This window comes from Uranotaenia lowii, chromosome 3 (genome assembly GCF_029784155.1).
Source record: "Uranotaenia lowii strain MFRU-FL chromosome 3, ASM2978415v1, whole genome shotgun sequence".
Classification (NCBI taxonomy): Eukaryota; Metazoa; Arthropoda; class Insecta; order Diptera; family Culicidae; genus Uranotaenia; species Uranotaenia lowii.
Genome location: NC_073693.1, coordinates 270180183 through 270206289, shown reverse-complemented (window position 1 = coordinate 270206289; position 26107 = coordinate 270180183). Strand labels below are relative to the sequence as shown.

Sequence of the window (26107 nt, the reverse complement as noted above, 5' to 3'; positions counted from 1 at the left end):
TGGTTGTTTATGGCGTGAAAAAGTTTGAGGTCATCAGCATAAGCGAGTTTGGTGCCGTCCAGAAGCGAGAGTGCGTCATTGAAGTAGATTACGAAAATTATCGGTCCTAAATGGCTTCCTTGGGGCACACCTGAAGGGGCAGGGAATTGCCTGGAGAAGGATTCACCAGTTCGAACGGATAATTTCCGTCCCATTAAATAACTCCGGAACCAATCCAGAAGAGATCCACAGAATCCTAAGCGTCCGAGCTTTGCAATAGCAATATCATGGTTCACCTTGTCGAACGCAGCAGAGAGATCAGTGTAAATGGCGTCGGTTTGGGTCTTCCTGGCAAAGCAGTCTTGAATGAAAGATGTGAAGCTCAGTAAGTTGGTAGTTGTGGATCGTTTCGGCATGAATCCATGCTGGTCGTTGGAAATGTGAGGCTTGCAGAACGAGAAAATAGGATCCATAACAACCAGTTCAACGAGTTTGGATATCGCGCAGAGAGCTGATATCCCACGGTAGTTGCTAACATCTCACTTGTCCCCTTTTTTGTGGACAGGAAACATATGAACTTCCTTCCACAATGAGGGAAAAATTGCGTTGTCCAGCGATGATTGAAAAATATATTTGATGGGAGTCAGCAAAAGTGGCATAAAACGTTTTAAAAAAGTTGCTGGTATACCGTCCGGGCCCGTAGAGGTTGAATTTTTCAACTTTGCTGTCGCTTTCAAGATGGCTGCATCTTCAATAAGGAATCCATTCAAAGATGAACCTAGAGGTAAAATATACCGGACAGCCCTGGTTAGTTGCTCTGAAGAAATGCCCTCAGTTGTAAAGACGCTTGAGAATTTCCCGGCGAAGAGCTCACAAATTGCGGGGTCGGAATCAGCTGTGTTGTTGTCCAGAAACATGTGGGACGGGAGCCCTATTTCTTTCCGCTGATTTTTAACGTGCTTCCAAAATTTTTTCGGACTGGTCTTGAAGTTTCGCTGTAGCCGATTAAGATAATTTTGGTAGCAGCGCTTACTGGTCTTTTTATATGCCGAGTTCAGTTTGCGGTATTCGTTCTGAGCGTATAGCGACTTGTGCTTGTTATAGTTACGAAGAGCACGTTTTTTAGCTGTCTTGAGTTGCCGCAGTTCTTTAGTGACCCACGGAGTCCGTAGATTAGCACCTACGCTACGTTTCGGCACATGGCGATCGATGGTGTAACTAAGGATATTCGTAAATGTCTCTGCAGCTGCGTTGGGATCAGAAAGATCGAGCTCGACTTCCCATTCAATGGATTCCAGAACCCGCGATATAGCTTCGAAATCCATATTCTTGAAATCTTTATAGTAAGACGTTTTCTCAATGGGAGAATATAACCTAGCGGCACCGAGTGAGACCACTAGAGCTGGATGATGTAGGACAGCTTTGACGAGTGGAGCGGGAGCTAAATTGATCGTCGGAGTCCTGAACCCTTCGTTAACAAAGCAGAGGTCAAGCATCCTGCCGTTCTCGTTTTCAATGTTATTTATCTGACGTAGAGTCGCTGTGCTTAAGGCATCTAAGTAGACACTGCAGGGCGCCGTGAAAGAAGAACGCGCAGGATCTGGAAACAGAAAGCTGCCTTGTGAAGAGCACCATTTCAATCCAGGCATGTTGAAGTCGCCGATGACGAGGATGTCATCTTCAGGAGAGCAAATGGAACTGACTTTGAAGAGGCAACGTGAAAAAGAATCGGCTACAACCAGGTCACTGGAACGATCAGGAGGCACGTACACTACGCAAACATAAAGTTTCCGATCTCCAAGATCGATGCGGGTCCAAAGAATTTCCAGATTAACCCAAGAATCGTCTTCAATAAGCATGGCGGGGAGTTTAGATTTAACGGCAAGTAACACACCGCCTCCGGTCGACTTTTTGCTGTTGAGTGGATTTCGATCACAACGAAACACTGCGTAATCAGAGCCGATAACCTGACTAGATAGAGTGCGGTCGTTAAGCCATGTTTCGATAAAGGCGATAATGTCGTAGCAGGAACACGAAGTGGCGAGGAAATAGTCAATCAAGCAAGAATTGACACCACCAACATTCTGATAGTAAATGTTAATCGAGTCGGCTGATTCAGAAGCACAACAGGAACGATGATCACTGGAAAGGCAAATTCCATCAGGCGGAGAAGAACTGTCGGTGATATAATACTTGCCAGATAACGCAGGCGTTCCGCGATTATCCGGGCCGTGCAAATCCAGGACATTTTCACAAAAAAAAAACACTTGACTGGTGTTTATCGAAACACATCAGTCAATTTTAAATAATATTTTAAGCTTTCAAAAAATAATTCCTCTAATTTTCGATAAAATTTACTCAAAAAATTAAGACACAAATACATCATTTTAATGGCTGAATTAAAATTTCAGTTTGATTTTATAAGTAAAGTGCAAGAGTTCGGGCAAAATCTGGGCGATTTGGCAAGCGTAGTCTTATCTTATAACTTATTAAAATTCGATATTCGAGACTTAATTACTACAAACAAGTTAGAATTTTTTTTAAACTGTAGTAGAATTATTAATCTTGTATAAGATTTCGAGGTTTTAGCTTTAGTTCCGAGTCGAGATTGTTTCATTCATCATTCTAGTGTTTCATCAAAATTAGAGAAGGAATTTTTAATTTTGAGTTTAGAGAAGAACATTTTGCTTGACATTTTTGGACCCTCATTTGGGGGGGGGGGGGGGGGGTAACCACCAAACACACCCTCTCCCCTCTCCCATTCCAGTTCAATTAAACCAATTGGTACATTTTCCTAAAACATTAGATCTTTGTAAGATATTCCAGTTTCAAGATAAGGCTAAGGAATCAAATCGTCCTAGGAATAAACTCGTTCTCCCTTATTTAGTGGAGAGATTGTTTACAGCGAGGCAAAGTTTCAAATATGCCAAAATTATTTTTTATAGGTCTCTGACTGAATAAATGAGAGTGTTGTAAAAAAAATGAAATAACTGTTAAGTCGTTTGAATCCATTTTTACTATAAGATAACTCAGAGCTATTCATCACTCACAAGAGATAGACTTCGTCTTGCTTATTGCAAAAAAAAATCTTTCTTTGAATGGAGTTTGGCAACGGTATTGTGGACTTTGTTCAAAATAACTTATTGTCAAACTCCCGGCAAAATATATCCCTATTCTAATGCTGAATCAATCATATCTTATAATCAGATGAAACTAATGGTTAGTTGAATCAGCCTAAATATATATAAGATTTGTTGGTTGACTATGCAACGCTAAATCAGCCATGCTTTTTATTTTCAAACATCTTGATTTACGGGCTTGGATTGAACAACTATATTTATGGCTGAATTTATACGCATTTGAATAGATGTTGCCATTGAGCTTTATTATTTTCGATAGAATTGCTGATTCACAACGTATGCAAAACCTACGGGAAATATTCCCGAAGGTTAAAATCTATGAACAATTTGGAATAAATAGGCTCTGCTAATATTTTTTCTACCAGTGCACAGTATTGCAGAACACCAATTAAGCTGTACTAGCCAAGATCTACAACTTCTTCATGCATTATGATGGATTTCGAAGTTTCTGAAGCTCTGTAGAAAGCATTCCAATAGTGTACTTTTTTAAATGATTTTCAAAGGCTCGTCCATCAAAAAGTGCACATTATCAACCAACTTTTTTGTGATTATTTTTGATGATAAACTAGGGTTGCCATCCGTCCCGCAAAAGTGGGAAATGTCCCGCTTTTTTGTTAAATGTCCCGCTGTCCCGCTTTTTCCTCAAAATGTGCCGCTTTTTTCATGAAAAACTTTTACAAAGTTCACTGACTGATACTGTAAAAATCTAACTTCATCCTTAATTCCAATTCATTGGTTCTACTTAAAAAATCATGCGAAAACGTCTTATGCTCAAAATAAGCCACACAAGACAAAAAAAAATTCGAATACGTCTTTTTTTCTCAAAATATGCACAAATTTTTCAGAGTTCGTTCACATAAGACAATATTAAACAATCCTAAAGTTACAGTATGATTCTTTTCAGTTAAGCATTTTTGGAGCTCGTTCAACCAATGCAATGTTAATAAACTAGGTATAAAGAAAATATTTTTTAAGATGGAACCATCCAAATGATCAAAATGATTCAAATGATGTATCTTAATTTTTCGACCGAATCTTAGTTAAATGTTTTTTATCATGACCCACTTTTTTCGACTCAGTTGTCAAAGTATAAAATGATGGAAGTTTTCTTGAGTTTTCAAATTTTTAAAACAAACTTGGAATATATTCGTTATTCCACAAAGGTTTTTTACGCGATATAAAATCCACTGTTTACGCGTAGGACTTGAAAATAATGTGGAAAATAACCGTGTTTATTGCAAAAACCCGTGTAAATAGAAGTCATGTAAGGAAAAGTGAATAAATCAATCCGCGTTAAAATAAGACTCGAATGAGCACTCAGTGTTTAAAAGTCTCTAATAAAAGTAAAAAAAAAAAATCCGCGTTAAAAAAAAATCTTAGTGTGCTCTCTATAAATAACTTTTGCTGATGGTATACTCATAAGTTCGGCAATACAATTAAGCTTTTTTAAGTAGTTTCTTAAATGTCCCGCTTTTTTTGGCTGTGTCCCGCTTTTTGTTTCTGAGACGGCGAACCGTTTTATCCAATCTACAACATCTCAGTTTGTAAAAAAAACTACCTTTTTAAGGTATTTCTTTTGTATTTCTCTGTATCTTCTATGGATAATGTAATATAAATTTGAAATATTCGACAAATTTATGTGTTTCGACCAGATAAAATACTATGTGTTAGTTTAGTATGATGACTGTCCCTTCATTCAAAAAATAAACTGGTCTTTTCGAGCATTTGAAATAATAATCAAATGTGTTTATTTAAAAAAAAAAAACTAAATATTCTAACGATATCACAAACCTCGTGACACATAAGTAGAATAAACCCAAACATTGATATCAGTCTTAATAACACTTATTTTACTAGATCTGGATAATTAACACTAGAAGATCGATCTGAAACCATCCTTCCAGAAGACGGATTACCAAGAAAAGAACCAAGCAGTAGAACATTCTTACACGTGACAGGCGGCAGCTAGTTAACTGTCAACAGCAACAGCCCATGAAAATGTTTCCTGGTACCGGTTGCTCGTTTCTTGGTCAATAAAGAAAATCGGCAAATCCGTATGGCTTTGAGAGGTAGTTTATTAGTGTGCTGGTTCAACGATGTGAGAAGTAGGTATAATTATTCCATCTGTATCCAATATGGTCCCTGTCAGATCAATCTTAATTCGATTGACAACTCCTAAGGGGCTCATCCTGTATAGAAAGCAAATCTGAGCCGGTAATTTCCCCAGGTATTTTTTTTAAATTTTTTTTTTAATTTTTTTTTATTTTTTTTTTTTACATGATTTGAGTATTGCATCTTGTTTTTGAAGGTTATTGTTTATTGAAGGTAAGGTTATTATTTATTGAAGGTAAGTTACCGTTAAATGTAAACGTAACCATATTCTTTATAAATTGTTTAGGTTCATTTAATGTGATAAACATATAATTAAAATGATATACACATAACAAAAAACATGAATGCATTTGAACCTACGATAATCAATCTTTCTTCGAGAAAATGGCTCATTTATCATGAATTGATACAAGCGCTAATATTATTTTCCATTTAACGAGAATTCCTATGCCCCATATCTCAAATTCAGTCTCCACGCCAACTAAGTCTTCAACTGATGATGAATGAAACTTGTCAATAAAGTTGTGAAGAATTGTTAAAACTTCAAACTCAAACACCTGCTTCAATACAGACTTTGCGGGCGTCTTGAATGGAAAGAAACACAGAAAGTTCTACAGACCACGAACATACATACATACATCTACCACAGGGCTGGAACAGAAATGCGAAAAAAATTTACGCTCTCCCTGGAAAACCAAAGCTGAGAGACAGCAGGCATAGCTCTGCAAGCTTCTAGAAATTTTTCTTTAAAACAACTTATAGAGCTCAAGCATTTCATGAAATCAAGCTGGGAGCTTAGATCTTTTCTCTCTTTCTCTGATCAAAGCAAAGCAAATAAGCCTTTAAAAGTTTCTAGGAATGCAGCTCCACATTTATTTTTCCAAGTAATTTCAAGCATTTGCAGTAAATTACTAATCGTATCATTAGCCTCTCTGAGGAGAAAAATGAAAAAGGCAGGGCCACGTGATTTTGTGGTGCAAAGAGATTACCGCATTCAAGCTGCTCATGTGTCGGTCCCCGATACAATCGCTTCCCGGAAGTTGCTCCAAAAAAGAGCCTCCTGTACGCATTTTCATCCATGATATGGATGAAGGATGGTCCTGTTTATTACTCGCTCAGTTGCTTGCTGGCTGGCACCATATTCATTAAATAACAGCTTCCTGGTACCTGTCAGGAGTTTTCCCAACTTCCCCTCCACCAACATCAGAGGATACGTACATCGATTTCGATCCCTGACTGTGACGCAAGCATTCGTTCCAAGGGGAAGAGGATTAGAGTGTTTCCGAAAAAATGGTTTCATCTATTCTCAGTACGTTACGGGCTCAGGAAAAAAAAGTAATCCATAACACCAGCATTCGGAGCTAATTTGGTGTTATGCTCATCGTAATTCTTGTAAAATTATTTTTCTAATGCAGCAGATAAGTGGCAGTAATTGATGTTCAAATCTCTCTATTTTCTTTAAAAAAAACATTTTAATTTTTAGACAAATATCCCTAATTCATCATCTCCCGTCTAACTTTTTATCGAGTGTGCGAGCTTTAAGCAACAGGGACAAAGCACCTGAGACAGGCAATAAATCCTCACGTCACTAAAAGTCTGTTGAGCTTACAACATCGCTAGGCTGTTGCTTTTTGCGGTAAAAAAAAACGGAGAATGACAACAAACGCAACCCAATGCGACTTGTCCTAATTAGACAAAAAATGATAGAACAGCAACAGAGCAAACATGAAGTGTGTCAACATGGTTTAGGAAATATTTTTAAGCTCAAACATTAAGGGATCATCCATCAAGTTTGAAAAAAAATTCAGCAGAAAATTAATCTTCTAAAACAAGTAATTAGAGAGACACCATTCTTAAGTTAAAGAAGAAGTATCTGATCGTGATGTTCTCAAATGAGAAACTTTTGTTGATTGATCCGGTGTCTTATTTACGTGAGGATAGGCTCATTGCATCCCTGAAGGCTGAGGATGTTCCAGAGAATGTGAAATTCAATTTTAACCAAGCATCCCACCAAAGTCATGACACCATGGTGGGCACATCGCACATAGGAGTACTCTATGGAAAAAAATTGGCCAAAGCTTGTTTTTCTCTTTAAAATGGTTAATAATCTTTTTTTCGTTGGTTCAAGTATACATTACTCATTTTTAACCTAAATTTCAGATTTCATAATTTTTGTCTTTCCGGAACATTCGCTGAAACCTTATGAAATGTTTGTTTTTAAGCAAATTTGAAGCATCCAATCAATGTTCGGAAAATCGCTGAAGAAAAGCAATCAGGATTCGTTTCAAGCTAGAATACTTTTACCTTCGAGTGCTGTGATAGGCACGTGGTGAACGTATCCGTTGAATATTTGTCGAATATCAACACTAACTAGATACATAAAAATATACCATGCCCCATCGGGGGCTAACGTTGCTTCACGTCACGTGGCTAATCAACGGTGATCGACATACTTGATGATACATTTTGAACGTCGCTCTCACTATCATTCACTATCGCCTGTACTTCAATCATTGTTGATAATGATAGACGATCATAAATCTCTCAGAAGGAAAATCTGAAGAAATACCAGGACCACATGTTGAAAAAAGCCGTAGCACATGCAGGACAGTTCATTGTGGTTACATAGTAATGATTTTGTTCTTCTACGCATAGCGAAAAACTAAAAATCATATTGTAACCTCTACACATCTCTCAGAACTGATACATGTCAGTTGTAATCCTAGAAGGTTAAAAACCATCAAGGAAGGCAATCACTATCGAGACGTTCGTTGCTGATAGTCTGCGTCTTTTTTTACCACATCATGTTTTGAGGGAATGTTTCAAATACAGCAACGTCGTTGTCATGCATGATTGTCAGGGCCGGATTAAGCCATCGGGGGGCCCGGGGCAATTTTTTTCGGGGGGCCCCTATGATTCCATTTTTTTTTTCAAATGCTATCCCTGAGAAAACAAAACATTTTAAACGTGTCAAAGAACTGGAGATGAGTTCTTCAAATAGCCATGTTGTCTGCTTGGAAGATAGTTTCTGGTATCATCAAATAAAAATTGTTAATTAATCACGTGTAAACATTGCGGAAGAGTTTAAAAATTTCTCAAAAATTAAAGCTCTGATTTCAGCTGCAAAATGAAAAATTATATTCTCGTTTTTCAGTACCCTTATCACCAACTAATATTTTCAAATTTATAAAACTGACCGCATAGCTATTTTAAAAGATTTTCATATCACCATAGATCGTCCAGTTTGTGCATCATCGAGAAATATTAAGATGAAGATTCAAAACATACAATAAAAAATCAAGAAAAAAACAAAATAATTTAAGTCAAATTTCATAGGGACACATATATAAGAGTTTAAGAATTCAAAACTTGAAATCAGATTAATTTCATAACCATAATTCAGTGTCTCAAATCTAAATCAAGTTTTGAGATATAAAATTTTAATGCAATTGAATAAAAAAAAATTCAAAGTTACAATCAGAACCAAAGCAGGAATTGCACCAAATATGAATTTCTATTTTATATCATTGAAACATACAAAAAAACATTTCATGAGGTGTTTATGAAAATTATTTTCATCAGATAAAAAATTGTTATCAAACTGTTATTCTTAATGGGTCAAAAGTTTCATTCGATGCCCTCAAAGCCCAAGGGGTATAGATGCAAAAATGTTCAATTGAAAAAAAAAATAGAATAGAATTAGATTAAATGTTTAAAACACAGAATAAGTTATCATTGAAAAAACTCAGACAAGGTATCCAAATGAGTTTAGCACCTTAAACAAAGATCCTGAATTCTCAAAACCCAGAAAAACATTAAAACTGAACTTATGTAATTTACTAACAACACAAGACTTGAAAATCTCGATGTATTGAATCTGTAAAAAGATAAGATTTTAAACATATAAATCATCCATGCTGAGAAAATCACTCAATGATAATAGCAATTCAGGATATTCACCTCAGTAGATGATAGATTTTTTTGTAAAATCAATTGAAAATGTTTCAATACGAATTTTAAGTCTAAAACAGAAATTGGAATGGGAATTCAGTTAAAAAAAACTCTGTATTGTCGATTGGTTTATTTAAGCAACGACAGTTTTTTTAAGATTTTATTTTCAAAAATAGGCAGGGAAAAGGTTTAAGAATTTATAAACTAACGGAAATATCAATAATATTTATTGAAAAGTGAAAAGTTATAATAATAGCCGGTCTTAATCCGGATACTTCCCGGGTAAAATTCTGAAATGTTTATCATAAAACTTATCTGTTCTTTCTTAGCACTGTGAGCCAGTTTTGGCGAAATTAGCTGCAATTTTAGTGCAGTAACCATTACTTGGAAAGTTAACGTAATAATAAACATTATTTTTGTGTATTGAAAATGTGGAGATGTTTTTCTTTATTTTACCTGTTTTGTACAGAATGACATTTAAATGACAAAATATGAGGTGTTTTGCCTCATATTCCTCTTAATTGTTTGTCGAGTTTTTTTTTTTTTGAGAATTTGGTTTACCTTAATTTTGTTGAAATTTTGGATTTCAATTTTGAAATTCAATACCGAGATTTTGACATTCTCAGCCTGCAAAATGGCCTTCACTGTTTACTATGGGGCCCCCTTAACTTGAGAAAACTATTCTAGATATTATTTCACGGGGCTCCTTTAGTTGTTGTACTTCAAGTTTTCATTCCGATTTACTAGTTTTAGTTCTTTTCAGATTTGTATAAATTGAAGTAGTATCCCCTCGGGGGCCCTCCTGAGCCGGGGGACCCGGGGCAATTGCCCCTTTTGCCCCCCCCCCCCCCTCCTTAATCCGGCCTTGATGATTGTTTATATGATTTGGTTGGAGAGGAAAAATTGACTGCTTCGATTTTTTGGCTCTGAATGCAGTAAAGCATGGCTGATGGAAAATGATTGATTTTCGGAATATTGCATCAAATATCAGAAATGATGAAAAATACCATTTTTTAAACAAACCCAATAAAAAACGTTTGTATAACACAAAGTAAATGCATGACATGTTCGCTATCTGAAACAAAATTAGGGACAAAATATGTCCAAAGTTAAAATTTTCAAAATTGAAAATAGTTCGAGTGCGCAAATATGCGCACGATTTTTCTTTTTTAAATGTTTAAAGAAGTTAGAAACATTCGTGTGATATGTGACATTATTCACGGCGGAGTTCGGAAGATAAACTTTAAACACTAATTTATAAAAAAAAACGATATAAGTTTTTTCGAAATCATTTCACAATTTTATTTAGCTTCTCTACTACACGTGTTTATTAAGAACTAATCGCAATTTCAGCTACAATTCATAGGTCATATTCAAACTGAAGATTTGTAGAAGCAATTTTGTCTATATTCACATTCTTCTCACTATACCGATGGTTTTAAATCGACAATTCTACTATGCAACAACTCTCTCACAACCGAAAAACTTGGAAAAATATAGTTTTTTTTAATTTTAGATTTGGATCGGCATAAAGTGTTTTTTTTTTCTAAGAAAAAGATTTTAAATCCAATCGGCTTAGAATAGAAAAAAAACTGCTTAATTGTTCATAAAAGTTTTGCTAACTCAAAGATGAGGAAAACATGTTCACGTAGAAATATCATTATTTTCTCTATATCTACTAGATGACGGGACAAAAACTGGGATTTTTCGACGATTCGTATTAAAAGATGGTATTGTTATTGTCATATGCTAGGTAGATGTTTCTTATTAGTATTCGAAAATTTTCAAACAAATTGGTTTATCATCATCAAACTATGAAGTTTGTTAGATCATTTATCAAATCCAACAAACAAACTATGAAGTTTGTTAGATCATTTATCAAATCCAACAAACAAACTATGAAGTTTGTTAGATCATTTATCAAATCCAGATCTTAGGTTAAAGGATACCGAGCTTTTATCCAGCAATATCATGACTCAAATGTCTTTTGAAATTTTTATAATTAATGAATTGATAAAAAAAATTATCGCATACAAATCATTTCCGAAGTACCAGTGCTCTAAAAAAAGTCTAACAATTAATATCCATGTTCTCTGATAATGGACTTGGATTTATGCATAAGACACTTGACACCGAATAAAATAAAAGAAGTGTATAGGCTGGTGGTGCGAATTTTGAATTAATTTCTAAAATGAGCGGAATTTGTTTTTTAGTGTTCGTAAACTGAATAAAAAAGTGATGAGAATATTTTCGGACGGCATCCCTGATCAGCATTTTGACAGCTCCAGATTAACATTTTGAAAGGGTATAAATTGATTTTTAAGGGACAAATGTGTACAACAGGAATCTGGACAAATGAAAAATCAAAGCTAAAAAAGTTTCACAGAAACGTTTATTGAGGAGAAAACAAAATTTCAGCACATTAACCTTAAATTAACACGAAAATTGAATACACATTAAGCATCATGTGATTTGTTATAAGCAAGAAGGAAAAGTTTTGTTTTCGCCATAGAATGTGACGAAATTAAATAAAAAATCATTTCAGGTTGCGAATGGCATGTATGTTGGTTTTGAATTGAAACATTTTTATTATGGCTTAAATCATTACTATTACTAAACATATGATTATCCAAAACACACACAAAAATTATTTAAATTTAACTATCAATAATGAATAATAATCATTTTTGAATTTCCATATTTTTTTATTACTTTATCTAAACTTTATTTTCGCCTGTTAGTTAAATTTCTCTTATTTTTATTAGGCTTTCGCTTATTTTGATTTGCCGTTATGACATAATCTAGGTAACGGATCGATGTTAAAAACTCGAAATGAAGAAAAAGATAAAATAAATTTTATGGAATTTGATTTAAAGAAACTAAAAGGCACAAATGATTGATTAAGAATATGTAGTTTGTTTGTTTTCTCGTAAAGTGCTGGCGGGAATTCTCAATGCAAAAGTCTAAAATCTGTGCTGGAAGATTTTATCGTGAATGTCGTAATTCACTGTATTTTAAGTGTTATTTATAAAGTCATAAAAAATTAGTCATTTATTACGAATTCTTGACCTTAACGTTTTTGAGTCCCTTTCCATTCTTTCTTTTTATTTAAACTTTGCGCTAAATCCATAGTAATATTACAATCATGATGTTTAAGGGTTTGTTTAACGTTTAAAGAATTGTGAGAATTTGCGCTGTTAGGAAATTATATTTATAAAAAAGTACTCATTGTACTTCCGCCTTTTCGATATGCTACGCCATACTTTTTGCGGTTGTCAATTGAAAAACAGGACACCTGGCATCTCTGATCGAAGCTCCGAAAAAAATCACAGTGTAATACTTCCATTTCTGTCGCCAGATAGCGCTATTCGTGTCTCCCGTTTTCTAGTTAAGCGATAAAAAAAACTCAAGTTAGGTTCGTGGTAACGCAGCAGTATTGCCAGCTATTCTGAGTGGTTACCTCAGAATATCACACATAATTGAAAACATTAATAAGTGAGGATATCACTTCAGTGTAGCAATGTTAGTGACTATCGCTTACGTAATAAGTAATTATTTAAGGACATGACAAAAAAAGGGAATAAATAAAAACTCTATTCCACCACTGAAACCTACGTTTCAACATTATCAAAATTGCATTCCATCTACAAAATATAAAACCATGAAATTGAGTAATTTTGGAGGGAAATAAAAATAACGGATATGGTGATATAAATCCCATCGTCCTCAATCTGTGCTTTGCTCTTTTAATTGTTTGAACATTCAATAAATTTTTTGATTTTTTGCCTTGCCTAATTGCCTTCAATTAAAAAACTTTGATCCAATCAAAACTCTAACTATCTACAAAATTGGGATATTTCTCTCTTAAAAATAAGATTGATGTTTTATCAGAATATATTTCATTTCATAGCATTCAGATCGAATTTGTATTGTTGTTTTACAATGAACACTCAATAACGAATCGGACATTTAATAAAGCTCTACGGCAGGCATGTCAAACTCGTTTAGGTGTGCGAGCCGCATTAAAAATTTTCTATGACGTAGAGGGCCGCAGCCAAAATCAATTAAATCGGTACATTCAGCTTTAGTTTTTTTTTTGCAGTAATATTTTACATAAAAATCAGTGGTGTTTTTTGTGACAATTTAAGACGGGGCTACGCGGGCCGCATTGACCTAGGACGCGGGCCGCATGTGGCCCGCGAACCCCCAGTTTGACATGCCTGCTCTACGGTGAATTAATGGAGTTTCATGGATATAATTAAACTGATTTTTTTTTAAGATTTCAATTTCTTGTACTGTCTATTACCTTATGCTTTTCTGATGGTAATTTATTCGAAATTAAATTATTCCAAAAACTCTCTACGAGGCGTCATCTTAATGAACGCTAGTATGAGGAACGAATGCACATTGCACAAGTTCATACAATGATGCATTCATTGCATACCGGCTGGAGCTAGCTGCTATTTTTTTTCATCACTTCTATTCACTACAATTTACCCACCAAACCGTAACGGTGACAACACCCAGAAACTAGGAGGAATCCAAGAATTTCATTGGCACGCTTTTTACTATAACTCTGTTAGTCATGATACATATAGTAAGACTTGAGGTGGGTGTTAAAGAAACTACATACAGACGAACTTTGCTGCATTCTTTGGTTACTCGCTGCTAGCAAAACTAACTATGAGTCGTGATTGCGGAAAAAATGAAATTAAAAAATAAACAGAAAGCAAAATATTAGTTATTATAGAAGACTTGGTAAGAAAAAGAAACAAATGGAAAGTTCCTTTTTTTTGCAAACACTCGAGCAGTTTTTTATACATCATTATTTCAATCGTTCGATGTCATTTTTCATAAAAAAAAAATCTATCAATTCAATCTTAATATAACGCTATTCGTATTGTTCTTTACTTGCATAGAAAATTCCACTGTTCTATTGAAAGATATACGCGAACATTCTCAGCAAGTCTCAATCGAGTTTAGTTTCGCTTCCCCATCATTTTTGTGAATGAATCATCACGTGCTCGTCACCCGTGATGTTCTGCGTCTTCCACTGAATGCATCAGCGTTACACCTACAGTGTACCTGCTTCGGGTACCGTAAATTATCCAAATTTACCTGGATATGTTTGAATTTAACGAAAAATAATACAGATTTTGGACTGCAATTAAAATATTCCACTTGCTTTGAAGGACCGAAAATTGGTTACATACAAAGTGGCCGTATTAGATCTACCGAGAACACGACCGAGAACAAATATCGAGATAGTTTAATTGGCTATCGTTGACCTCCGCCAAGTGGGTGGCCTTAATTGATTAATTTAATGATGGCAGTCATGGAATGAAAAAAAAAACCGTAGGACGTGGGTGGTTTCGCGTCAGTAAATGCACCAATTCATGTTGCGAAACTTTTTTTCGTCTTAATTAAAATGAACGTTCCTCAAAATCATAAAAAAAAATTGATAAGAAAAACGATTAAAAAATTGAATTAAGATATTTACAAAACTATAATGGCATTATAGGGACTATCAAAATTGTTCAAAACAAAAAAATATTTTTAATTATTTCAAAATATGGTTCTATAGTTTCGGGTTTTCTTTCAAATTTTTAAATTTTGTTATAATCTATTTTATAATTTATGAGCCTGATATCATTTCTTCATTCCAAACATATTTTTAAAATTTATCAGGCTGTGCTGGTAGATTAAATAACTATAAGTAACATGACTTGAATCATAACTTGAATAATGCTCAAATTTTTTAAAGCTGGACTTGCATTCTTTTTCTTTTTAGTCCAGCTTTGTGACCCCCTGTTAATATCGGACAGAAAAAAAAATCATAAAAATGATAAAAACTGATATTTAATCCTGAGACCTGACACCCGAGACAAGAGGCATGAGACTTGAGAGTTTCATGTCTCATATCTCATATCTCACGTCTCATGTCTCATGTCTCATGTCTCATGTCTCATGTCTCATGTCTCATGTCTCATGTCTCATGTCTCATGTCTCATGTCTCATGTCTCATGTCTCATGTCTCATGTCTCATGTCTCATGTCTCATGTCTCATGTCTCATGTCTCATGTCTCATGTCTCATGTCTCATGTCTCATGTCTCATGTCTCATGTCTCATGTCTCATGTCTCATGTCTCATGTCTCATGTCTCATGTCTCATGTCTCATGTCTCATGTCTCATGTCTCATGTCTCATGTCTCATGTCTCATGTCTCATGTCTCATGTCTCATGTCTCATGTCTCATGTCTCATGTCTCATGTCTCATGTCTCATGTCTCATGTCTCATGTCTCATGTCTCATGTCTCATGTCTCATGTCTCATGTCTCATGTCTCATGTCTCATGTCTCATGTCTCATGTCTCATGTCTCATGTCTCATGTCTCATGTCTCATGTCTCATGTCTCATGTCTCATGTCTCATGTCTCATGTCTCATGTCTCATGTCTCATGTCTCATGTCTCATGTCTCATGTCTCATGTCTCATGTCTCATGTCTCATGTCTCATGTCTCATGTCTCATGTCTCATGTCTCATGTCTCATGTCTCATGTCTCATGTCTCATGTCTCATGTCTCATGTCTCATGTCTCATGTCTCATGTCTCATGTCTCATGTCTCATGTCTCATGTCTCATGTCTCATGTCTCATGTCTCATGTCTCATGTCTCATGTCTCATGTCTCATGTTTCATGTCTCATGTCTCATGTCTCATGTCTCATGTCCCATGTCTCATGTCTCATGTCCCATGTCTCATGTCTCATGTCTCATATCTCATGTTTCATGTCTCATGTCTCATGTCTCATGTCTCATGTCTCATGTGTCATGTCTCATGTCTCATGTCTCATGTCTCATGTCTCATGTCTCATGTCTCATGTCTCATGTCTCATGTCTCATGTCTCATGTCTCATGTCTCATGTCTCATGTCTCATGTCTCATGTCTCAAGTCTCATGTCTCATGTCTCATATCTCAGGTCTAAAGTCTCATGTCTCATGTCTCATGTCTCATGTCTCATGTCTCATATGTCTCATGTCTCATGTCTCATGTTCTCATCTCTCATGTCTCATGTCTCATTTCTCATGTCTCATTTCTCATGTCTCATGCCTCATGTCTCATGTCTCATGTCTCATGTCTCATGTCTCATATCTCAGGTCTAAAGTCTCATGTCTCACGTCTCATGTTTCATGGCTCTTGTCTCATGCTTCAGGTCTCATGTCTTATGTATCAACCCTCAAATTCCCCCCTTCACTGATTATGAGGCGACCGTTAAAAATTGGTTTGATTGGACAGGCAGGTCAGATTTTTTTCTGGTTTGCCGAAAACTTTGATGCAGTAGGCATGAGATAGTTCTCTCATTCTGGACACAAGACCCAATCACGAAGCTGATACTCAGAAACCGGAAATATTGTCGAAGAAATTTGACTTAAAAGAAAAATTCATAAGCTTTCTTAGACTTATGCAAATAGATAAATTGAAAACGAGTTTTTCAATTTGGCCTGTCCATTGAAAACTTGAAAAGATAAGTCACCTTTTAGCAGAGGGTGAACATCGTAAACCCTGTTCAGAAATGAATTCCAATCAAATTATCCTAAATATTTAAATTCGAAACATATCACATTACATCATATCACCTATCAAAAATAACCTTCACGTCAAAATTGAACATTATTGGACACCCGACGAAGCGGCTATGAGAGCAGAAAAAAAACTATCGGAACTTGCAATTCCGAGAGCATTCTTTTTTGTTGCACAACTCAAATCGCACCGGTGACAGCACGAGCTACATATCTAGGCCCATTCATTTGAACTCAAATATGGGTAACATATGTAAATTTTTCGCTATCTCGTATTCACGAGCCATCAAGACTGAATTGCTCAATGCAAAACATTTTAAAGCTTCGCTCGATGTACGTACTTGTGGTTTATGAACGGCCGCTACTGGAAACTATCTGCGAATATATGTACATCGGAGTAGATATCAACGTACTTTAAAAAATGTTATCATCAGCCGGCGAAAGTGTATGCCGTAAGTCTCGTCTTATACATACTTTGAAAGGTATGGAGCAGAGACCTCACCAGACGACGGCGCGACGCCCACTAAATAACAAGAAAAAAAAGGTTAAAAATTCGACGCGATTGTTGTACCTATTATAGTAGCAAAACCTTTTTCCCGTCTGCAAATTTTCGATGATGCTCTCTAAAGCCTCGGCATACAAATTGATTTCGTTTATCGGAGTTGGCAACGACAGCTTCACGCAAAGTTGGCAGGAACATAGCGCATTATGAAATTGAGCTCGTGACGTATTCGACAAAAGAAAATCGGAAAAGCCTTTTTTGTAGATGATACAAATTGGAAACGTAATCCTATAGCATGGAAACCCTTGGGAGAAATCCTCTTAGCAAGCCTGGTAGCAAAGAGAGAGTCCGATTCCGGGTATTGCAAGCAGCAGACAAAAAAATGAACCATTAACAATGATTTTGAATCGTAATGTACCAATCGACCGACTCGGCACAATACCCGGTATGGCCATTTTTGGTTTTCTGCTGCTGCTTGGTGACACAAATCATGTGAAAATTGTCACCCACTGTCACCTCTCAGTTATCGTATGTACTAGATCTGGTTCCGCTTGTCAAAGTGGGTGATGAAGATTTGTGATGAGCTAATATCATAAGCTCATTTCCAGCCCGGTGAATAAATCGTCCCGACGACGACGACGATGACGACTGGTTGGCTGCTCGGTAGCATCCAGGGCAGTGTTGGCAGATTTACCATTTTTTAAATACCTGAATATATAAATTTTGTTGGAATGCATTATTCAAAACATTTTAGAATGAAATCATTACGACAACATTGACACCAACACTGAAAATTCACCTAATCATATATGATGTTTCGTAATTAGCTCTTTCAACATAGAACAAATAAGTTAAAGAATACTTACAATTATGAAATCGAAGTAAGATTATCGAAACAAAATGAGGAGTATACGGAGAAGTTTGAAATGCTCTGTTGATTCCTGAAAAAAAAGAAAAAAAAAATTAACTTTATTAAAGTAGATAACTCAAATTAAAATCTTAAAATTTAATTCGATTGAAATGTTAAAAACTTGTACAAAATAAACTGAAATTTGAACCCAACGTTATTTTCAAGTTAATTTCAAATTATCGATCAACCATCATTTCATAGTATGATAGTGTTTGCATACCGATTTAAGTGGTGTAACACTTAAATCGGTATGAGATCTCCTTTCTGATGAATATAAATGTATTGCGAAAATCTAGCATGAATATACTCAAAATCCAGTGCAAAGTTGAAATTAAGTGCAAGAAAATCTGAGAAATTGCAAAGTGACAAAAAGTTTGAAAAACATATTCCTTTGAAAATCCGTCAAAAATATTTTTAAAATCTAATGCGAAAATGTGTCAAATTACGTCAACTTTTCAATCCTCATTTTAAAATTTATCTGGTATGACTTAAACAATTTTGATGGTTCATTGATTGAAAAGAACGGTTTTACATCACTTTCTAACATTTTTTGTGGTCATGATTTTAAAAAATTTCGAAAAATATATATCCTTATGGGCAACGTATAGCTTCTAACTTCAGATTTCTTGGAAGGTTAATTTTTTTTTTGAGCATTCCGTAGCTGATCTACAGTTTTTTATCCGAATTATGTTTTTTCGGATTGCGCCGTGCGAATGGGGGTGGTTTTAGTAGTTTAACCGCCCCTTCCCACCCCTCCCCCTTGGAGATTTGTTTTCATGTAAAATTTTTAATTCACGAAATGAATTTACAGCAGTAATGCAAAGTTAATTGTTCCCAAAAGGTGTTTAAAAATAGGTGTAAATAAACATGTCAAAATATTAGCTCCCCTCCGGCGGAATTTAGTCTTTAATCATTCAAGGCCTAAGACATTTCATTAAAACAGTATTTGTCATTTTCACATTGATACTAATTTTTTAATTGTAAAATTCGGTTTGTTATTTATTAAACCTTTTGTATTGAAGCTAAAATATTGACCTGAAAAACCCTACCTCGTCTTTTGAATACGCTTTTTTAAAGAAGTGTAACCAAACAATTCAGAATTTATAGCCAATCATTATTAAAAAATTCAACTTTTCATAACAAATTTTGTGCTTATTAAAGTATTCTATAAGAAACCTATTCCAGCGTCAATTTTATTTTGTATTTCTTGTTATTCTTAATGCTCAATTCCACATTTATAAGGGTTTTGATAAATTACACAAGGCCACCAAATAACTTTTGAAAAATAGATAAAAATCATTTGAGAAAATTCGATTTTTTTACTAAATTTTAAATCATTACAATTTTTTTTAAATAAAAGTTTCGAAGCCACCGACCGTGGCCTAGAGGATAGCGTTCAAGTCTTCTAAGCCAGAGGTCATGAGATCAAGTCTAGGTCACGGCATACATAGTACTCTTTCTGTGGGTTGGTGGTGTTAGCATTAGTAAGATGCTAGCCATTATATCTTTGAAAAATGTACGATTTAGTCTTAAGGTAGAATTTAGATCTCTTAAAAAAAACATGAAGTTTCACTGAGATCCTATATGTGTGTGATCGTTTTTTTTTTTAATTAATTATCAACTTTTCTTAAGACCGCAAGTAGTTTTGACTTCTGCGAAAAGTTAGAGAAGTTAACGATTTGTTAGCTTTTTCTGATTTAAATTAAGTGAATTTCATCGAAGAAGTTTCAGAAGTAAGACTTCAATATTTTAAAAGCAAAAAGTTAATCATTCTGCAGACTTCAATCAATAGGTTAAATTAATGAAATCTTTTTTTAAACGTTTTCTGTTATGCCAAAAGTACATTTTATGATATCTTGCTAATTTTTCAAAACTGTAGAAGTTAATTTTTTATATCATTCATCATCATCATGATCAACATATTTTCCCTTATTTAATGAAGTATATAATAAAAAAAATCCGAATCAGATTTTTTTTTTCCATGTAGTGCATCAGCGATTAATTATTGATTTTACTCAGCATTGATATATTTTTAAAATTTAAAATTCTTTATCACTGAAACTAGAGGCGATAGACAAAATGTGTGTGAAGATTCGAATCCATGACACAAAATCTACTACAAAGGTACGAAAATGCTGTCAGTTATCAATTTAATTTTATAAATATTAGTTCTTAAAATGGTAAGATGGTTTTATCGGAAAAAAATACTACACATGTTAGAAAACTTATTTTTTTGACCTTCATAATTTGTCTGTATTTTTAAACCAATTACCCAAATCATTTAGTGTTGTTTTTTTTTCAATTTTCAAATAAATTGACCGAATTTTATAGTCAAACCATTCCAATTTTTTTTGAATTTTTTTTTAAATTTATCTTTGTTTTTTTTTATTTTGAATTTTTGTTTGTGAAAACATAATCTTCTTGAAAATTTCATAAGAAAAACATAGTTTTTACCCTTTGTCCTTCTCAGGACCCAATCTTTCAATTGACGGCGAAAAAAATATAAAGAGCGTGGATTTTCACTTTCCCTTTTTTTAAAATCTTCTTTTTTCAATCGATCATGATTTTTAAGTCAATATAAATTTCTAAAAATGTTTACAAGTAGCAACTTTAAAGCTTAATTTCAACGCTTTTAAAGTGTCTTTTTCAATGTTTACATCTAGGAAAACGTGGAATTTCTTTTTCTATATCTATTAGTTTCTTATTGATCATTTAAGAAAAAACTCATTTTCCATATTGAACTTGGTCTTTATAAGCAATACATGATGATTTGAAATTTAAAAATCAACTTTCATGGGAGAAATTTATATTGTAAAATATGTTCCTCTGATTTTCATCGCCGGCACTATTGAAGTAATTTTTTTTTATTTAATTGAATTAAATTCAATCATTAACCATCTATGTTGAATTGAGTATCTTAAGTTCAAAATGGACTTTTTCCTTGAGAGTTCACATTTCAAAATACGATTAAAAATTGTTGTTTTAAATTTTAGATGCTGCAGTGAAATTTTTCAATCAACCCGTCAATTAAAATAAAGGAAGGAAATTTAAATTGATATGAAAAAAAAATTAACAAGTACTAAACCAGCTTTAATCATGGGTAATTTCTGATCTGATCTTCTTCATTTTAGGATTCGGATTAAATTTTATTTTGAACTCTGGTTTGTATTTTTGTATCATATAACTGTGCTCTGATTCTTACTTCCGAAGTTTTAAATTTAAACAAATTAAAGAACATAATTTTGAATATATTTTATAATGATTTACCGGATTTATTGCATGTTTTGGTATTGTTATAATTTTGAGCTAAATTTGAATTCGAACCCTCTTTCCCCCCCATGGACGGGTCTTTCGCATGGGCCTGGCTTGAATAACGGAAAATTTAAATATTGTAGGTGAATTTGAGTTTGAATATTAGAGTTACGCTACGAGGTTTCCCAAACAATAAATTTTGTAAAAATCGGTTGAGAAGCAAGAAAAATATATTGTTTTTATAAGTTTTTTTTCCTGGGCTTTATAAATAAGTAATGATGCAAAATTATACATTTTAAGAATTCATTGAGGGATCCCGAAGATTTTTTTATTTGAATGCACTCGAACAATGTTACAAGTCACCAGCTTCCGATAATGTCATATTGACACTCAAAAGCGGCTTAAATAAATGTCCACATACGATTTACTTTTATTTCACGTACATTATGTTGGGCTGGCGAATGGTGGATAATGGGCTAAACTCGAGGTCCCGTAGTGGTCATATCACCTTCTCTCCCCTACTTCGAATCTCAACCTCCCCATGGTCCCGGCAACCGTTACGGAAACTAAAATAAGAAATATCCAAACTGGAACTTTGGCAACGACATGGCATGAAAAATGGACTAGAATTTGAACTAGGAAGGTTTTGACCCTTGCCCGGCATGGCAAGATTTCTCAACTGTCTTAAGAAGCAGGCGCCTCAAGCAAGAAATATTGCGACTGAGCGAAGTTCGATGGCCTAACACTGAAGAACACAAGACACAGTTCGGATAAGTCCTGCTCGACTCTGGCATTCGATGAAAACACGCTACTCGAGAACGAGGAGTTGGTATCCAGTTAAGCCCGCATATTCGTACGACTGGACAATTCAGTGTCCAGTCCAGTGTTACGCGCCAATTCACGTTGCCGATTTGCTGGGGAAAGAGCAGTTTTGAAATCAATTCAACAGCGTGGTTAAGAAAATTCCAAAGGATGACATGCAACTCCACTCAGGCGACTTCAAAGCAAAACGTAGCACTTAGCGTCCTTGATAAATCCGACTTAGAGTTAAGCGTATCCAAAGGCAGAAGAAAGTCAGATGTCAGATGTCAGATGTGAAGAATCCAGTGGTGAAAAGGACATACGTTGAACAACTTGAATCCCCAGCCTCGGAATTGCCGACAGACGAAACAGTCGTAGAACAGTGCAGTGAAATTAAGAATGCTTTTTTCACGACGAGTCACGGTTTACTCGGAAAAGTGTGTGGATGTCAGATGACACCTGGACGGTGGTCGATGATCGTCGACCGTCGATATAAGGCATTTCCCCACTCATCAAACGAACAGCTGATTTCTCATGTTTACATTTTCTCGGCATATCGTGATAGGGTGAACATAACAACAACATTACGCTTGTTCAATGACCAGATAGTATCGAAATAAAATTGACAATGCAATTGAATTGGTTTTGCAAGCGCAAATTCTTTAATTAGTTAATTGTAAATTCATAACAAGTTTAATTAAAGATGTTTAAAAAAAAAGCACTGAACAGTAGACAGAGTCGATTAGGGGTCATTTTGGAATTTCTCAAACCCTGGGGTCTTAAAAGCTTCGTCTTGGTCCAAAACTCATCCATGATTTTTTGTAAAATTTTTTAAGTAACGTTTACATGAGTAAATTTGAACTTATAGGTTTGTATGGGAAAATTGAATATTTTGTACTGAAAATTCAACATCATTTTTGTTTCGTCTGTGGAACCGAGCCAGCTGATGGTTTTTGTACCAATTTATAAAATTCCTAAAGGAAATTTTCCGCTGAACAATTTTGTCGAAGACCGTAACTTCGCATCTTATTAGGACAAAAAGTTATTAGCTGTTTAACAGGGGTTAAGTTTAAAAATCGCTTATGAGCCCAATACACAAAAAAGGTGACAAGCAAGATGTTCTTAACTACCGCGGAGCCACATCGCTAGCTGCCTGTTCGAAAGTATTTGAGAGGATCGTCAACGATGTCATGTTTTCGACTTGCCGGAACTGGATCTCTGAGAATCAGCACGGATTTTTTCCTAAACGCTCGGTAACTTCAAACCTAATGGTTTTCACATCCTTCTGCATATCCAACATGGATGGCGGGAAACAAATCGACGCGATATATACCGATATTTCGGCGGCATTTGACTCTGTAAACCACGATATTCTCTTGAAAAAATTGCATCGACTAGGTTTTTCCGAACGATTGTGTGCATGGATCAGAAGCTACCTAACGGATCGCCGATTGGCTGTAAGAATTGGTTCTGCGGAATCCTCTGACTTTATTCCAAAGTCTGGGGTACCCCAAGGTAGCAATTTGGGTCCTTTATTGTTTACACTATTCTGTAACGACATTAATTTGTTGCTCATTGGATGTGGAGTTCTCCTATACGCGGACGACCTGAAAATATTTTTAGTCATAAACAACCAAGCTGATTGTTATGAATTGCAACGCTTCTTGGACACAGTTGTGAACTGGTGCGCTAATAATTTACTTGTTTTGAGCGTTGCGAAGTGCTGTATTATCACATTTGGGCGTATGAAAAATCCTTTCATGCATCACTACAACATTCTGGGCGAGCAATTGCATCGTGTTGAGGAGATTAAGGATCTTGGCGTTTTGTTGGACAACCGTATGACTTTTAAGCGTCATTATTCTGTGGTACTCGAGAAGGCAAACCGAATGCTGGGATTCATTATACGTTTGAGCAAAGAATTCACTGATCCGATTTGCTTGCGAGCTTTGTATTGCTGCCTGGTGCGATCAATATTGGAATCTGCGAACCTGGTATGGTGGCCGTTTGAAGCTGCATGGACAGCGCGTTTTGAAGCAATTCAACGTCGGTTCGTGCGTTATGCTCTTCGTGATCTACCTTGGGAGAATCCATTAAATTTACCTCCATACGCACAACGATGTGCCCTGCTTGGACTTCATACGCTGTTGGATCGTCGTTCCATCGGTCAATCGATGTTCGTGGCAAAGATTCTTCGAAACGAAATCGACTGCTCCTGGTTACTCTCTCGCTGCAATATTTATGCTCCAGAAAGAACCCTGCGCAATAGGAATTGGCTCTCTTTGGAACCAAGAAGCACGCGATATGGCAGCAATGACCCTCTCCGTTCCGCAAAGTTATGTTTTTTACGTTATTTTAATATCTTCGACTTCAATGTATCGATTTCAACTTTTAGACGCCGCATTGAATCTGGAGTGACCAATTAAGAACTTAGGAGTATCATGTTATGTACAAATTATATTAAGTAGATCATTAAGACACATACATATGTCAGATGATTTTATATTAAACTAGCTGACCCGGTGTGCTTTGCTACACATTCCAAAAATAAGTGTGATTTGTAAAAATTCATTCAAATTTTGATTTTTGTAAGCATTTTTTTAAGTCAAACCATCATAGTTCAGATCCAACAACTTTGAAATGTGAGCTGCTGCTGGAGTTCCGAATTGCAATTCAAAGATGGTATATATTATTTACTGAAACTTGATCTCTTAATTTGTTTTTCAAGATCTGAAATTTGTACTCTGTTTCCATAAAAACATTTGTCAAATCTTTTTTTTTAGTTATGCCAAATATCCGTACGCAAAAAAAACTCTCTTATAAAATATGGTCCCTTCTTTGAAAAGCTCTTTATCTTAAACTTACATGAGAGAAGGTAGGCTGATTTACCCGGTTCGAGTTTACATAAATTTCTAATTGAAAGAAAAAGATTCGCATTGCACTTTATGGAGAAAGAATTTTGAAAACCGATCGATATCGTGAATCGGGACAGTTTTTTGAGTATATTCCTAATATTCTGTATGAGGAGCACTTCCAGCTCCTGATTAGCATTAGATGGTGTATTCTTAGGAGTTGAAAAAATAAGCTATACAAATTAAAAAAAAACTTTGGAAAGCATTTTTAATAACCAATTTCAAACAGCTTTTTCTCACCATCCTCGCCCTTTGAAACAGTTTGAATATCTATCCTTTTGGCGCCAAAATTATGTTGAAAATTTTTTCGCCATATGCCAAACTCGTGGACATGAGACATTTCAGCTTGAAGTTTACCCAAACAGCACTTGTCATGGTATGAAAATTATCGATTTTATTCAGCGCCACTTTCTTTTTTCTAATAAATTTATTAAAGCAATAAATTTAATTTTTTTAAAAAATATCAGTTGCATTACTAAATAAATTCTCAGCGTTTTTTATTTTCTCTTTAGAAGTCAAATGTTCAAAAATGTTGGCAAAAACAATTACTAAGTTAACATTTGTCCCGTATATTAGGGCAAGTGTAAGTGCAAAGCTTATTTTCAGATGCGTCAGAGTAATGGCTTTAAAATGGATTCAATACGTACTTCTGTTTGTTTGTTTTATCAAGTTTCATTGATATATCTGCAGTATTCCAGCAGTATAAATTTATGTTTGTCACTCCACTTTTAACGAATGCTGTTCAAAGCAAATGACCTTCATTTACAAAGACATTTAAGAATTTTAAACATCCGCTTCAGTTTCAACATTCGGAATAACCCTTCTGGTCTTTCCAACATATTGAATCATAGCATGAATTTCTTAAAAGTTCGACGTTTGTTCTTGTCCCACGGTGTAAGTTGACAGGAGGGAATATTTTTTTTCAACACTTTAAGGGTATACTTAAAAATTTCTCATAAAAATTTTGCTT

At 35.0% G+C, this 26107-nt stretch overlaps 1 protein-coding gene across 10 annotated transcripts in view; it reads right to left on the bottom strand.

The window, feature by feature from the left end:
* LOC129751439 (bumetanide-sensitive sodium-(potassium)-chloride cotransporter) overlaps nucleotides 1–26107 on the bottom strand; it is a 256700-nt gene that overhangs the window by 163520 nt on the left and 67073 nt on the right. For all 10 annotated transcript variants that reach the window (XM_055746933.1, XM_055746943.1, XM_055746939.1 and 7 more), the window contains one exon: nucleotides 18129–18203. The gene's annotated coding sequence lies outside the window, so the exon portion shown is untranslated. The remainder of the gene's footprint in view (nucleotides 1–18128; nucleotides 18204–26107) is intronic.